This window comes from Lipotes vexillifer, unplaced genomic scaffold (genome assembly GCF_000442215.2).
Source record: "Lipotes vexillifer unplaced genomic scaffold, Lipotes_vexillifer_v1.1 scaffold1359, whole genome shotgun sequence".
Taxonomy (NCBI): domain Eukaryota; kingdom Metazoa; phylum Chordata; class Mammalia; order Artiodactyla; family Lipotidae; genus Lipotes; species Lipotes vexillifer.
Genome location: NW_006771596.1, coordinates 1,031,467 through 1,046,804, shown reverse-complemented (window position 1 = coordinate 1,046,804; position 15,338 = coordinate 1,031,467). Strand labels below are relative to the sequence as shown.

At 50.7% G+C, this 15,338-nt stretch overlaps 1 protein-coding gene across 1 annotated transcript in view; it reads left to right on the top strand.

The window, feature by feature from the left end:
- The window catches only part of NUDCD3 (NudC domain containing 3), a 69,546-nt gene that overhangs the window by 29,949 nt on the left and 24,259 nt on the right, over window positions 1-15,338 (top strand). The gene's annotated exons all lie outside the window — the stretch shown is intronic.

The following is a 15,338-nucleotide window of genomic DNA, read 5'->3' as shown; positions in this document are numbered from 1 at the left end:
CCCGTGTCCCCTGCATCGGCAGGTGGACTCTCAACCACTGCGCCACCAGGGAAGCCCTGAAGCACTTTTTAAGAGGCAGTAAAATTAACAGTTCATGCTGTGTGGGGACAGGCAGCAGGAGCCAAACAGCAGAGTAGCTCAGCGAGGCTGGGTGGCATCGTGCTGCAGCTCACTGCCGACACTGCGGGAGGACCTGGCCAGCCTGTGGCCTGGGTCTTGTCCAGCCATCCGTTCAGCCCCCCTCAGAACAGCACTTGCTGGAGGGTCTCAGCTCATATATATGGGGGGAGGGGGCTGTTAGGGAGGATCGAGTCTGACACAGAACTTCGTAAATAGTAGGAGCGTTTCTCCAGCCTGTCTTCACTCTCTTCACAGCTGAAATTCCCTGGCAGCCTATAACTATGAGAACGGAAAGTACTATTTGCAGAGACTGAAATCCAGCAGGCGTTAGTGCTCCCATGGCATGTTGTTGCTTTGGCTGTACTCTTGGGCCGTCATCTCTTCCAAGCTGAGCTGTTGTCAGGAGGCGGAAACAGCCACACAAGACCCTGGACGTGTATGGAGAAGTGCGTTTTGTCAGCATGAAAGTCTGACCACACACTCACAGGGCTCAGGGTCGTGTGGGTGAGCAGGTGGATGGCACCCAGAGGTCACAGCTGGGCCTAGAGCGTGTGTCTGGACCTGAATTGTGCAGCTTCATGTGTGTAAACTGGGGATAAGGATTGGATCAACACAACCCGTAGGTGGGCTCTGGGGGTGTCAGCCATTGCCGGTCTGTTATCTCGCAAGCCCATGCTGTTTCTGCAGTGAGGGGTTACATCCCTCATTGCACTGATGAGCACACCAAGGCTTGGAGAGCTGGGCCCTCTTGCCCAGGGTTCCACTGCTGGTCTGTGGCCCAGCAGGGACTTTGACTCCAGAGTCTGTCCTCGAGCACTAAATTATTCTGCTTTATTTTTTATCTGAAATCCTTTGAAGACCTTCCTTCCCTTAAGGAGGTCTGACATGTGAACCCCTTTGCCTAGTCTTTCACTTTCTCACTAGGGTCGGGTACTCATTGCTTCTTAGTGTCACAGCAGCTCAGAGCTGCTGATTCTGGTCCTGACACTGTGTGGACCGCCTATGCTGTGTTAGAGTCTTGAATGCACCTTCTACTGTGCACATGTGTGTGCACACACGCTCACAGCAGCAATCCTCCTCCCTTCCAAAAACAAAGCAGACAGGAACACCAGGAACATTCGGTGGGGAGACTGTGCCTGACTGTGGGGGAGATGGCATGGGAGGTCAGCAGGCTGAGAAGGGCAGGCACCCTGTCAGGAGGAATTCCTGTACAGTCAGTGCTGGAGTTCTTGTGGTCCCGCGGGAGGTCGGAGGAGAGAGGGCTTGTCTGTGTACCTGGGGGGCTGGGATGACGCGGTCAAGTACCCTGAGTGTCATGCTGAAGAAGTGGGTCTATCTTGTGGAGAGTGGGCTACCCAGTGGTTTCTAACTCAAGAGTTCCGTACTCTGGCTTGTTTGAAAGTTAACAGGGAGCAGACACAGTGGATGAGGCTGGGGATGCAGACAGGATACCTCACTGTTGCAGTGTTTCCAGGGGTGTGTGTGGAAGAGGCAGGGTTACTGCTGTGTTGCCTGGAGCTTATGAGGGGGAGAGGTCAGCCAAAGAAGATCAGGTGGTGGTGGGTGTGATGGTGGAGGAGAGAGAGGGAGACCGGGTGTGTCTAGGGCAGGATGTTGATGTCAGATGTTGTAGGGGAAAGCAGGTTCTGAAACCTATGAAAGGCCAGTTTGGCTTTGACACTTGGAGGTCACTGGGCTGGCCAGAGTTTCACAGTGGGGTGTGCTGGAAGGTGAGGTGGAGAGAAAGTGACTTCCTGAAGGGAAGGCAGGGTGGGAGCAGGATTTCCAGTCCCTGTTTGTTTGTCTTTAAGGTTGGGTGAGGTGTGAGGGCTGGAGCAGTGTTGCTGTGAGGGACAGGGGATATCTGTGGGAGGGGTCGAGCAGGAGCCTGGCCAGGGGGCCTGGCCCGTTGACCTTGACAGCAAGAAGCAAGAGCACAGCCCAGGTCCCCAGGACTCAGCATTTCTAGTTGACATCGAAGTTCTGTGTTATATAGTGTTCAGTGCGGAGTGGAGCTTTGCTGTGTCAAAATAATGCTTCACTTTACCAAAAGCATTTACCCTAAGATTCCATTCAATAGCAGACTCCTTAGTTCATTGGAGATTTTCTCTTTGCAAATGTAGATACACGCCACGCCACACCCGAGTGAAGGTCATCAGGGATTGGTGCACCTCCTCCCGGCGCGGTCAGCCTGGCCAAGGGTGGAGAAGGTGTGGAGGGAGTGATGTGAATGCCTGGCTGAGAAGAGGGCTGCTCCCCCTGCCTTGACTTTTCCTGTTTGGATTTACAGTGTAGGGGGCAGGTGAGAGCCAGGCAGCGGGAACCTGAGGTGGGGGTGGAGGAGCCAGGCCAGTTCCATCTCAGGGAGCTTGAGAGCAGAGGGGATAGAAATGGCCGGATAGGGCCTGGGCCTGCAGCTGCCCCGTGCTGGCCACCCAGTCTTATGTCAGGGTCCTGTTTCAGTGCACCGGGCCTTCAGTTCGTGATCGATATTTACTTATCAGAATTTAATGGATTATGATTTTAAATTCCAGGTGTGCGTTTTTGCCTGCAGAAAAGACATTCTAGACTTTACTGAGAGGAAGCTGGTGCATATGTAGAAGGCTGACCTGAGGGCTGACCCGCAATAGGACACCTTCAGGCTGGGCCTTAGGCTGCAGTGGAAAGCCCTCTCCACCCCTGATAACTCCGGGCCTTCACAGCTAAGGAGATGCACTACACCTCTACTTAGAGTTCCAGGGTGTTCTTGTGAGATTGAAAACAAAACTCAGACATTGGTAACTTGAAGCTTTTTGGGTGGATTTAAAGGAAACGGGGAGAAGTTCTTCCATAAGATTATGATGTATGTATTTCGTTAAGTTCTGTGGTTTACATTCAGTTTGTTCAAAATTTGTCCCAACTGTATACCAGTGTGTTAGATCCCATGTTAGGTGTGGTTTTTTCTTCTGGAAGATTGTGATCTCATACGGGACCCCATGACAGCTATGCATGTGGCTGCCTGAGTGTAAGTGCAGGATGAGCAGATAACACCGTGCCTGCTCTGTGTGTGTCTGTGTCCTGGTGTTGAGTGTGAAGGGGGAGATTCACCCCTCTTGTCATCAGGGAGGAAGCCTGGTCCTGGTAGAGGTTGGCGGTGAGGGGAAAGGATGGGATGAGCGGGCTGAGAAAAGCGGGTGGATGAGGTGAGGCAGGTCTCCAGGGGGGGTCACCTGGCCCTCCACCTTCAGCCCCCACATTCTGAGTGTCGGGCTCTGCCGGCCCTCCAGGTGCTCGCCCTCCTGCCACCCTTCAGGCTCCTGTGCCGTCTGCAGGCTGGGCCCCCAGCACCCTCGCCTCCACAGCTCTTCCCATCCCTGCCAGCACTGACCAGTCTCCTTTCCCATGCAGTGGGCGTCCTGCCATCTGATCGCCTCCTCACGGCAACCTTGCAGGGACCTTTTAAAACAATCAAATGATGTCACTCCCTGTTCCAACGCTGTGGTGACAATCTTATATGTTCTGGTATAGTGTTATAAGTCATAATTCTAGTTATTACTTTAAAATGTATATCTCAGAAATAACTAAATTTCCTTGTCAATTGCATTATTATGAACTTTCATCAAATCTTTTTTTTTTTTTCCTGTGGTATGCGGGCCTCTCACTGTTGCGGCCTCTCCCGCCACGGAGCACAGGCTCCAGATGTGCAGGCTCAGCAGCCATGGCTCACGGGCCCAGCCGCTCCATGGCATGTGGGATCTTCCCGGACCGGGGCACGACCCCACGTCCCCTGCATCGGCAGGCGGACTCTCAACCATTGCGCCACCAGGGAAGCCCTACCTGGGAAGCCCTACCTATGACTTTTTGATTAAATTCTGAACCCTGCCTGGTTTTAAAAGCCCAGGTCTTGCCTGGCACGACTGCTTCTTCTCTTTGACAAAACAGTGGCAGTGTTTACAGGACTGATGATCCAGGTGAGTAAAGATGTTGATGATTGGGACACCTGCTCTGGGCCAGGCTCTGCTCTGAGTGCTTTATATATATCTCGACCCATTTAATCCTCACATCTCTGAGGTCGGTACTAATGCGTCCCCATTTTACAGGTGAGAAGCTTGAGGCATCCGCTCAGGGTCATACAGCAAGTCAGTGGCAGAGCTGGCTTGGAGCTGTGCGCCTCCCACCGGGGTCATAGGCACCCTCCTCCTACCTGTCAAGCCTCTGAGTGGCTCCCTTGACCGGAGTTGTGGCTCTGTGACCTTTCTGAGCAACTCTTAGTTGCGGCATGCATGCGGTATCTAGTTCCCCGACCAGGGATCGAACCCGGGCCCCCTGCGTTGGGAGCACTGAGTCTTACCCACTGGACCACCAGGGAAGTCCCTGTTCTCTGCATTATAATCCAGTGCTGTTTTATATATTTAGCCACTCATATCAGTTCCAGCTCTGCCCATTGGGAGCTCTCCGGTTGGCTTCTTTGTCCTTTTGACATTCTGCATCCTGTGTTTTTTTTTGAGCACTTCCTTACTTTCTGGCACTGCCAGGTGCTCCAGGCTCATCTCGTATTTTCTCTTCCACCCATTCTCCAAGGAGCCTGATTGCTTTGTGTGAGGACAGTGTTTATGTGGCAGTGGATGAGCTCACTGCTGCTGGGCGCCCCTGCCTCTGGGCCCTGTCAGTGTACATGCTTGTCTCCTTATTTTTATATCTCTCTTTCTGGAAATATATTAAAATCTTTGTACCTTTCTCTGAGAACCAGAGCATGGCGCCTGTCACCTGCACCTGTGATGCAATTAGCAAATCCTTCTAATAGGTGAATTCTGTGTCCCAGCTTGGATGTGTGCTGGAGGAGGTGTTCCTACATTTGTGATTGATTGGTTGACTGTGAGCCCCCAGCTTCTTCTGTCTCTCTCTTGTGATGATGGGTGTGTCCTTCCCCCAACGCTAGCACCACTCAGTCGTTACCCTTCATCTTTAAGCTCTGTTTCCAGTTATTCAGCCTCATACACTGGGCCACTGATTGAACCTGCTGTCATTTGTTTGTTCACCCCCACTGGTTACTAGATAATCTCTGATGTGGTGTCCTCCTCACTCTGTGACCCCCTTTCTACCCCAGGACCCTCCTCCCTCCTGGCCCTGTGACCCTCTCTCGGCTCTCTGACCTCTCCTGACCATGGTGCAGTTCCTCTCCTGCATGTGTGATAGGTTCTCTTAGGCAACGACTTGCACATTGTCTTGGCTGTGCCCTCAGATTCCCGGTACCAACATGGGGGCAGCGCCATGAATCTGTGCTGGCTCTTTCTCTGCAGTACAGCTTCCCATTGTCTGTTCCATTTTGTGTTCTGTTCCACATGTAGATTTTATGCCCCGTGCTCTGAGAAGTGCTGGTTCTAGGGTGTGCACCCTCCAGTGGTGTGTGGAAAGTTACGTTCCTCCTGCCCTGCTCTCTGATTACCTCAGTGGTTTCCTTTCCTTTTTGTCAGTCGATGGGTGAGTCCATCATTTTGGTCATGATTGCAGTTACTCGGGAGACCATGCAGCCCTATGCTCAGTGGCAGTTCGGGTTCCTCCTCTCTGAATGTCCTCTTTATAGCCCTTGCCGACTTTCCTATTTCTGTTACTGATTTGTAGAAATTGTTTATATGTTCCAGTTCTTTGTTGGTTATGTGTCACAGATCTTCCTCCTCTCTGTGGCCTACCTTCCCCCCCACCAATTCATTCATTTATTTATTTATTTTTGGCTGCATTGGGTCCTTGTTGCTGCGCGTGGGCTTTCTCTAGCTGCGGCGAGGGGGAGGCTACTCTTTGTTGCAGTGCGTGGGTTCTCATTGCAGTGGCTTCTCTTTGTTGTGGAGCACGGGCTCTAGGCGCATGGGCTTCAGTAGTTGTGGCTTGCGGGCTCAGTAGTTGTGGTGCACGGGCCCTAGAGTGCAGGCTCAGTAGTTGTGGCACATGGGCTTAGTTGCTCCGCAGCATGTGGGATCTTCCCGGACCAGGGCTCGAACCCGTGTTCCCTGCATTGGCAGGCGGGTTCTTAACCACTGCGCCACCAGGGGAGCCCACATTTAGTTTAGATTCAAATGATCGGTCTTTTCTATGCTATAAGGTGTCTTGTTAATACTTCTCTACTTGGATTTTATAAAAATATTTCCCTATAAAATTTTTAAAGACAAGTGTGTTTTTCACATATAGGTTTAGTTTTTTGCCCTTTGTCAGGCAGCCATTCTTTCCCACCTGTGTGCCACCTCGGTCTCCGTGGGAGGGGCTGGTTCAGGGCTGGGTGTTCTCCCTGCTGGCCATTTGTTCCGAGTGCCAGGATCACACTTGACATCAGCAGGGGCTGTTCTCCCCCCTTGTTTTTCTTCTTCTTCAGCAGCCCCAGAGACCACCATGTCATCTGTTGGTGAGACAGCTGAGTACTGCTCACCTCGGGAGGGACAGCACCACCTCCAGGGCTCTGACAGCCTCTCGGAGGGGGTGGTAAGGCCAGAACTTGTTGAGAATTAGAAGTTTGATATAAGGTGGGTCTTTCAACGTGAGAATGTGGGGTGGGAGTCTTGATTAGGACTGGGTGAGGACAGTCAGGATTGGTGGAAACTGCAAGGCTACAATTTTGAGGGTGGATTCAGAGGCTGGGTATAAAGTGGGGGTTGAGTTTACATTCATGGAGGAGTTGAGGGCTCTTTGGGGAAGTTGCTGTCATGAATAGTCAGTGCTAGTGACGGCAGGGGCTGAGTGCTGAGGCTTGTTGATGTCGCAGCCAGGTGTGGCTTCTAGTCTGCATCTGTGGTGAGCGTGTGGCAGTGCTCGGTTCTCATGCACACATCTGGTTTGGATTCCGTTTCATCCCCTCACTGGGCCTCTTGCCCCTTGTTACGCTGTCTCCACGGGCAGCTTCTGATGCAGGCGTTTCTGACAGGTGGCTGTGTTGCTGGGTTCACCCCTTCTGAGGTTTGGGTGTTGTTTCCCTCTGGTCTAATTGCAGGCTGTACCTCACTTTATTGTGCTTTGCTTTACCGTGCTTCGCAGATACTGTGTTTCCTACAGGTTGGAGGTCTGCGGCAGCCCTCTGTCAGGCAGGCCTTGCAGCGCCGTTTTCCCAGCAGTGCCTGCTCACTTCAGGTCTCGGTGTCACATTTTGGTACTTCTCCCAATATTTCAAACCTTTTCATTATTATTATATTTGTTATAAATGTAAAACTTTGAACGGATGAGGAGTTGCTTCTTATGGATGAGCAAAGTGATTTCTTGAGATGGGATCTACTGGTGAAGATGCTGTGAAGATTGCTGAAATGACAGCAGAGGATTTAAGTATTACATAAACTTAGCAGCAGGGTTTGAGAGGATTGATTCCAATTTTGAAAGAAGTTCTCCTGTGGGTAAAATACTGCCGAACAGCATTGCCTGCTAGAGAAATCGTTCGTGAAAGGAAGAGTCAGTCGGTGCGGCAAACTTCATCGTTGTCTTGTTTTAAGAAATGGCCACAGCCACCCCAGCTTTCAGCATCCACCACCCTGATCAGTCAGCAGCCACCAACACCAAGGCAAGACCCTCCACCAGCACTAAGATTATGACTCGCCGAAGGCTCAGATGATGGTCAGCATTTTTCAACAATAAAATATTCTTAATTAAAGTATGTACATTGTCTTTTTAGACATAATGCTGTCGCACACTTAACAGACTACAGAATAGTTATATGGTATAGTGTAGAGTACATATAACTTCTACGTGCATTAGGAAACCAGAAAATTCATGTGACTCACTTTATTGTGGTGGTGTGGTGGTCTGGGACAAAACCCACCGTATCTCTGAGGTGTGCTTGTATTCCTCAATTGGGAAGTCTGTTGGGACTTGAAATAGTAAAGCTGGTCATAACTGTCCTGATTTTGGATGACTAGGAATAGAAAATTGAGTTAAAGACTAAGAATCAGCATATTTATGGAGTAGATTATCTAGTTTTTGTTTTAAAATGTATATTTCATATTTATATACTTGTAAAAAATTGGAATGCCTCCTTCCCTTGTTGAAGTAATTAACACAATTTAAGAAAAAGTTTCACTATAACCAACTTATATCTTTAGTTAATTAGAAGAGTTCATAGTAAATATTGATTATGTTTTTGTTAGCTGACCATCTGATACAGATTGTCAAAGACGTTTCCTAAATTTGCATTAATACCTGTCAAATGATTCATGGGCGTATCATGAGACTCCAAGCACCTTGCCTCATTTATTTTAGGTGAATATAGAATCGTCTCATATTTTTAACTGTGCTACAGAATTAATTTTACAATGTTAAAAGCACATTTTCAAAATACACTTTTTGTAAGAATTTTTTTTATTAAACTGAGCCTTCCTGACAGTGTCTTGGCCATGAGTGGGCGCTAAGGAATGGAAGGCATCCCGGAGGAGCTAGGCTGGTGCACGCAGTGACCACGGGCCAGTCCTGTCCCCAGCTGGCCCCTCTGTGTTCCTCAGCTGGACTTTCCCTTTATATTTAGACAAGCTCCTGGTACAACTGGTCAAGAGAAGAAAAGACTACACAAGGAAACCATGTTGAATGCAAAGGGAGCAATAACTCCAAAAAGTAGAGATTAAAAAATTAGAGTATTCCTGTTAGAAAATAGGCGCGACAACACCCTTCAGACCTCGGGGAGGTGAGGAGCTGTGAAGATCTTTTGATGGTAGTGATGGAGCTTGAGTTAGTCAAACATCTGGAAGGAAGTAGGAAGACAAGTTAATAAACCAGGAGAAGGTGTTTGTAAACTATGAAACCAACGAAGAATTCTTATCAAAAGTTTATAGAGAACTTCTTCAAACCAGGGAAAGCACAAACAAAAGCCATGGCAGGAATTTCACAGAAATGAGTCTCATATACGGCCGGTTAACATTAATACGCAGGGAAATGTGAATCAAGACCATACGGAAATACTATTTTTTAATATATTTTTACTTGATAAAACTTTAGAAAGTGTGCCAGTGTTGAACATGACCCCGTGGGTTGACGGGACCCTGTGCACACCACTGGTGCACGTGAATTGGGGCAGCCCTTGGAAATGAGTTCGCACTGCCTCTTAAGGGTGGGTTGCTTACTTTTACACTCTTGACCCAGCAGGCCCACTCCTGGGTGCATAGCCAAGGCAAATCCTTCAGGTTTTGTGACACAAAAAGGAAAGCGTAGCATAACGAATGTCCACGAGGTTCCCCCCTTTCCTTGTTAGCAGCATGTCATGATTCGTGTTTCATTTCTCTCCCTAATCCCAGACTTTTTTTTTTGATATGGCAAATCCCAGAAATCACAGACTTCACCCATATATATACTTCAGTAAAAAAATAAGGGCTTAATGTAATTATCATAGCTTACAAATTTATGGTTCCTTATAATCAAATGTCCAGTCTGTGTTCACTCTTTCCTGATTGTCTCAAAATGTCTTTTTTCAGTTAGTTTTTTCAAAATAGTATTCCAGCAGGTCCAAACATTACATTGGTTGCTGTATCTTCTAAGTCTCTTAACGTAGAATCATTTCCCTTCTCTTTTTTCATTTTATGCCATTTATTTGTAAAGAAACTTAGGGTTTTGTCTGTTGTAACTTTCCAGATTCTGGACTTGGCTGGTTTTTTTTTTTTTTTTTTGGTGTTGTTGTTTTTCTGGCTGCGTTGGGTCTTCGTTGCTGCGCGCGGCCTTTCTCTAATTGCAGCGAGTGGGGGCTACTCTTCCTTGTGGTGCGCGGGCTTCTCATTGCAGTGGCTTCTCTTGTTGCGGAGCATGGGCTCTAGGCGCACGGGCTTCAGTAGTTGCAGCATGCAGGCTCGGCAGCTGTGATACATGGGCTCTAGGGCACATGGGCTTCAGTAGTTGTGGCGCTTGGGCTCAGTAGTTGTGGCACACGGGCTTAGCTGCTCTGCAGCATGTGGGATCTTCCTGGACCAGGGATGGAACCCGTGTCCCCTGCATTGGCAGGCGGATTCTTAACCACTGCACCACCAGGGAAGCCCCTATGTACATGGTTTTGATGAACATGTTCTCTGTCCCTTGTGCTCCCTATAGTCTAGTGATTAGACCTGTGGGGTGGGGTGGATTTAAGGCGCAGCGTTGGTGCAGGGCTACAGCTAAGGTGAGGCTCTCTCAGGAGGTGCCTGGTATCTGGCTGTTGCGGACATAGGTGATTTTCTGATCCTTCCGTGGGCAGACTCCCATCCGCTGCTCACCTAGCGCTCAGCATCTGTCAAGGGATGCTGCCCAGCCTCATGTTTCCATTGTAGTTTACACAGTGGTGATTTTCTTTTTCTGTTATACCTTCATTTATTATCTTATAGAGGGACTTGGCTTTTCTGAAATTCCAGTTCCTGTAGAACCCTTTTTTTTTTTTTTAATTAATTTTCAGACTGAGCTCTGCTCTGCTCACCAGAGGTGACCACTGGGGTTTTATGAGCTCATGGATCTTTAACTATTTCACATTATTCTTTTTGATGCTCAAATCGTCCCATCTTTGGCCAGCAGGAGCCCTCTGGGGGTCTCATGTGTGCCTCTCATGGGACCCTCCTCACCTTGAATGGCATCTTTGCTCTCAGGGGACTACTTAGCTTAGGCCGACTGGAGACTAGCCGCCTCTTCACAGGGGCTCTGGTCCTGTTGGTGAGGCAGGCCCCCTACTATCTGGGGAGACTGATTGGTGGCAGATGCTAAACTGGTGAGATCAGTGTAGATAAACTTACTGATGCTAGATTTTTAAAAAGAAACTCAAGAGTAAAACTGTAAGCTTATTAGGCAAAATGTATAACTTCCCTCCCTGAATGCCCCAGAAGGTCAAGAAATCTCTATTCTTAAAAGTCACTTGTTGAGTCTTGCGTCCGTAGGCAGACTTTCTAACTGAGTGGGAAGGCACTGAAGTGGGCAGTGATCCAGCGCGCAGAGGGCAGTGACCCTGAACATTTTCCCGTTTTGGCCATTTACACGTTTGTCTCGCTTACTCTTCTTGGCCACTCTTTGGGACAGAGCTGTCAGTGTTCTGGTTTTATGGTTGGGGACCAGGGACCAGAGTGCCATGACCTGCTTGAGGTTTCATGGCTGGCACCCAGTGACATGGGGTCGGCCTCGGGCCTTGACTGCTGTGGACACGGGGTTTTCAGTGACCGCTGGGCCTGGTGTAGAGGGCTCTGAGCCCCACACCTGGGGCCCGGTGGTGTTGGCTCCTGTTGCCTGAGGAGCTGAGAAGGGGCAGGTACTAAAAAGGATCCTGCAGGTGGGGGGCCCCAGAGGAGACTGGGCAGGAGGCTGGGGAGGACGGTGGGCTGCCTGGTGCAGAGCGCCCTCTGTGCGCGTCATGTGGACCGACGCTGCCATCTGACCCTTTCCTTTCTAAGCTGCAGAGGTGAAGTGTGACGTGGTGTGGCGTGGCCATCCCAGACAGTCACAATGGCTAAGGATCCCTTCCCCGACAGTCACATTGCAGTGCTGAGAACGCTGCCCAGGGACCTGCTTCCAGGAGGGCACAGTTGGTGCTGGGCTTCCGAAGCAGGGAGTTGGGGCTGTGAGGTGGGCAAGTGTTCTAACAATGCTCACTTTGTATAGGTTGGAAAATGCAGAAATCCAGAGGAAAAATCACTGTGTTTCCAGTGGCTGTGGCTTCCATCCACATGTGGGATATGGTGGGATCAGTGAGAAGAGAAGGAAGTCGATGAGAGATGGAGCTGGTCTGTGAAGAGAGAGGATGAGCTGCTGTCTACTGACCACCTAATACACCCCATACACGCACACACACACCACAACCATGTGTATAACACACGTGCACACAACACACGTACACACCACGCACATGCTTACAGCACACATGGTCGCATGATGTGCTCATGCACATGTACCCATGCACGCCACGTGTGCTCGTGCACACATAAGCCCTGGCCCCTCCCACTGGGTTCAGGGGCAGTGGCATCTACAGGTGGGTAGGGAGGTGTGGCCAGAGCTGTCACACCTGGGCACCACTGAGGACGGTGGAGAGGTGGCCTTTGCCTTAGGTCGTGAGGGGCAAGTGTGAGTGTGTGGAGGCAGGATGTTCCAGGGTGAAAGCAGCTCTTTCTGGCTCTGGGAACCTGGTGAGCACTGCCCAGCACCTGTTTTCACGTAGCGGGAGCCACCCCCAACCCCGGGAGCCTGGGAAGGGGCCTGAGAGCAGCCCCGGCTGCTCCCCGAATTATAACCCATTCCCTGTATGGGCTCCAGCCTGCTGCACAAAAGCCTTTATCTGGGGGCTGTGACCCCTTTTACCCGCGACGACTCCGACTTGCCACTGGCTGTTCTAATTCCCACGCCGCCGTGGCGCAGGGGCGTGGAGGGGGAGAGTGGGGGCGGCCTGAGCTCATCCCCCACCTGTGCAGGTGATGTTGGCTGTGGGCGTCTGCCCAGCAGAGCCAGTGCCTTGGAGACACAGGGCCTGGTGTTTCCTTTAACACGGTTGCAACCCTATAATCTGCTGCTGCGGCGCCTCAGGCGTGGGGGCTGCAGTGAGGCCTGTGGCCAGCGCCACCCGCCACCACCGCGGCGCCCTGGCTGCTGACTCACACTCCTCCTTCCCCCTTCCCCACCCCCAGCGCTGGCCAGCAGCTGCAGCGGGGTGGCCGCAGGCTGGTGGGGGACAGGGTGAGGGCGGGGGCCCAGAGCACCTGCACATGACAGGAGACTTACTGTTGCACACTGTTGGCTGGAAGTAATCAACTGTATTTAAAGAGAAGGTGGATTTTTAGAGTTAAAAACGCCCAGCAGCTTGCTGATCTGTGCTGGGAGTGACTCTCCTGGCTCTGCTGGGAAGAGGCTGCAGGTCTTGGGGGAGGGGGGCAAGCGCCTGCTGAGCCGACCCCCTGCGATGCTGCCTGAGCAGCGCCCCTCCTGCTCTGGGGGAGGGGGTTCCCTGAGCACAGCCGCCCATGGGGTGGAGGGTGGCCGCTTGAGGAGGTGTGACCTCGTGGCATCTCCCGTCCTCTGCTCGTCTGCTGGCCGTGCTGGTCGGAGGGCCCATGTGGATGGCAGCCGATAAGGGCTTAGCCGTATGTCATGGGAGGTAGCTGTCCCCCCACTTTGAGGGGTCCTTAGGTTTATTTCCTAACCTCTGCCAGTGCCAGGCCACATAGGCTATTATTTTGTGTGTGGGTATTTTATTTCCGTGTTTTCATAACCTTGATTATTTCACACAGGTAACGTACACACACAATTCAGAAGGCCATGCAGAGAAGATGTACGGGGAGGGTCAGGCCTCCTCCCACCCCTTCTGTTACTTGGTGCTCACTGGTGGTATTCTGTGCACGTTCAAGTGTTTGTCAGATGTGAGCTTTACAGCTGCGGTACGTGCTAGAGCGGGGAGGAAGCCTGTGGGTCAGGGACATGTGGGTCTTGGGCCACCCTGTCCCCCGGACCTGTTTCAGGGGCTCAGCAGGCAAGCAGGCTGGCGTGGCCACTGGAGAGCTCCCAGGAGTGGGGGCCACAGGGCAGATCACCATCTCCTGTCAGTGTGTTCTTAAAGAGAGCTCTTTTTCTCCTGGTGGTAAAGCGTCTGCATGTTGTAGGGAATTCGGACAATACCTAAAGATACAGAAAAGAAAATCAAACTGCTTGTGATCCTGCTACCCAGAACAACCACAGAGGCTTAATGGACTTCCTTTTATACATACACACACGTCTTTGTGTGTGTGTTTTCTTAGAAGACTGAACCTGTACCATGCACAAAAGCTGCATGTCCTTTGTCAGTTCTATAGTATATTGAAAGGTTTCCTCTTATCACTGAACCCCCTTTGCAGATGCTTGCATTTGGTGGCATCCACATCAAGCTTACTCTGACCACCCTATGACCAGGCTTTGACCGTTCCTGTCTCCTTTGCCCCACCCTGCTTTCTCTGTGGCTCTAGGTCCCCACAGGGGCCCGCCATCCCTCCCTGGCCACGTGAGCGGGTAGTTTGGGGCTGGCATCTGTTCTGATTGGTCAGTGCCCAGCCCTGCCCCTGACCTAAACTGCTGCAAAAAGTACCACAAACTGGGTGTCTTAGATCAACAGAAATAAATCTTCCCGTAGTTGTGCAGTCGTAAGTCCAGGATCAGGGTGTTGCAGGGCTGCATTCCCTTTGGGACTCTGGGTAGAACCTTTGCTTGCCTCTTCCAGCTTCTGGGGTGGCTGACAGTCCTTAGCGTCCCTTGACTTGCGGCTGCCTCGCCGTCGCCATGTGGCTATCTTTTCCCCGAGTTTCTACACGTTGTCCCTCTGTGCGTGTGTCTTCGTGTCCGGATCTCTCTCCTTTTAAGGACACGGTCCCATTGGATCAGGGCCCACCCTAATGACCTCATTCTAACTGGATTACCTCTGTGTAGACCCTGTCTCCAAATGAGGTGCTGAGAGTTAGGACTTCAGCGTATTAATTTTGGGGGACATGGTTCAGCCTGTAGCAGCCACCAGTTTACCAGCCCAGAGAGCCTGGGCTGTGATGGACGCCCGGCCTCAGATACAAGGTGTGTAAAGCATACGCACAGGAGGCAAACATGTTTTTGGCTTAAAACTTTTGCCAGAAAAAGTGCGTCCTCATTAACCACCGCTCCCAGCTCCTCCTGACCAGAGGTGAGGGGCTGATGGGGTACGTGCGTTCTTGACCCTTTTCTGGGTGTTTCCATCTGCACACATGCAGACACTCACAGTGAGTGGAATCTCATCCGTCGGCCTCTCCCTCCAGATGCATCTGCTGGGCTCTCCGAGGGCAGGAGAAGGTGGCCGAATGAATCTGTTTTGGGGGATGTCCTTCCTCATAGGTGTTGCCTCCTCCCCGACTAAGCTTGTGTCTTTAATTTAGATCTAAAACTCACTATGATGAATTCTACACTTATTTTTGTATGGTGTTCATACTATTATTAACACTTAAATTCTGTGGCAAGTATTTTATTGTATTTTATTTTTAACATCAGCTTCTTGGCCATGCCTGTTTGCATCTGTGCTGGGTTGGTAATGCGTGTACAGGAGGATTTGGCTGACTGGGTTTTTTCTAGGCCGTCTCATAAGCACACTGCTCGCATCTTAGGAAGCCTGGAGTTTAGTACATTGCCTTGGCTTTCATTTATTTACCGGGAGAAAATGGAGGCTGGTGTTGGATTAGGATTGAAGTTGAGCAGCTGTAGGCTGAACTTGTTTTGCCTTTTTTTTTTTTTTTTTTTGCTGTATGCAGGCCTCTCACTGTTGTGGCCTCTCCCGTTGTGGAGCACAGGCTCCGGACGCGCAG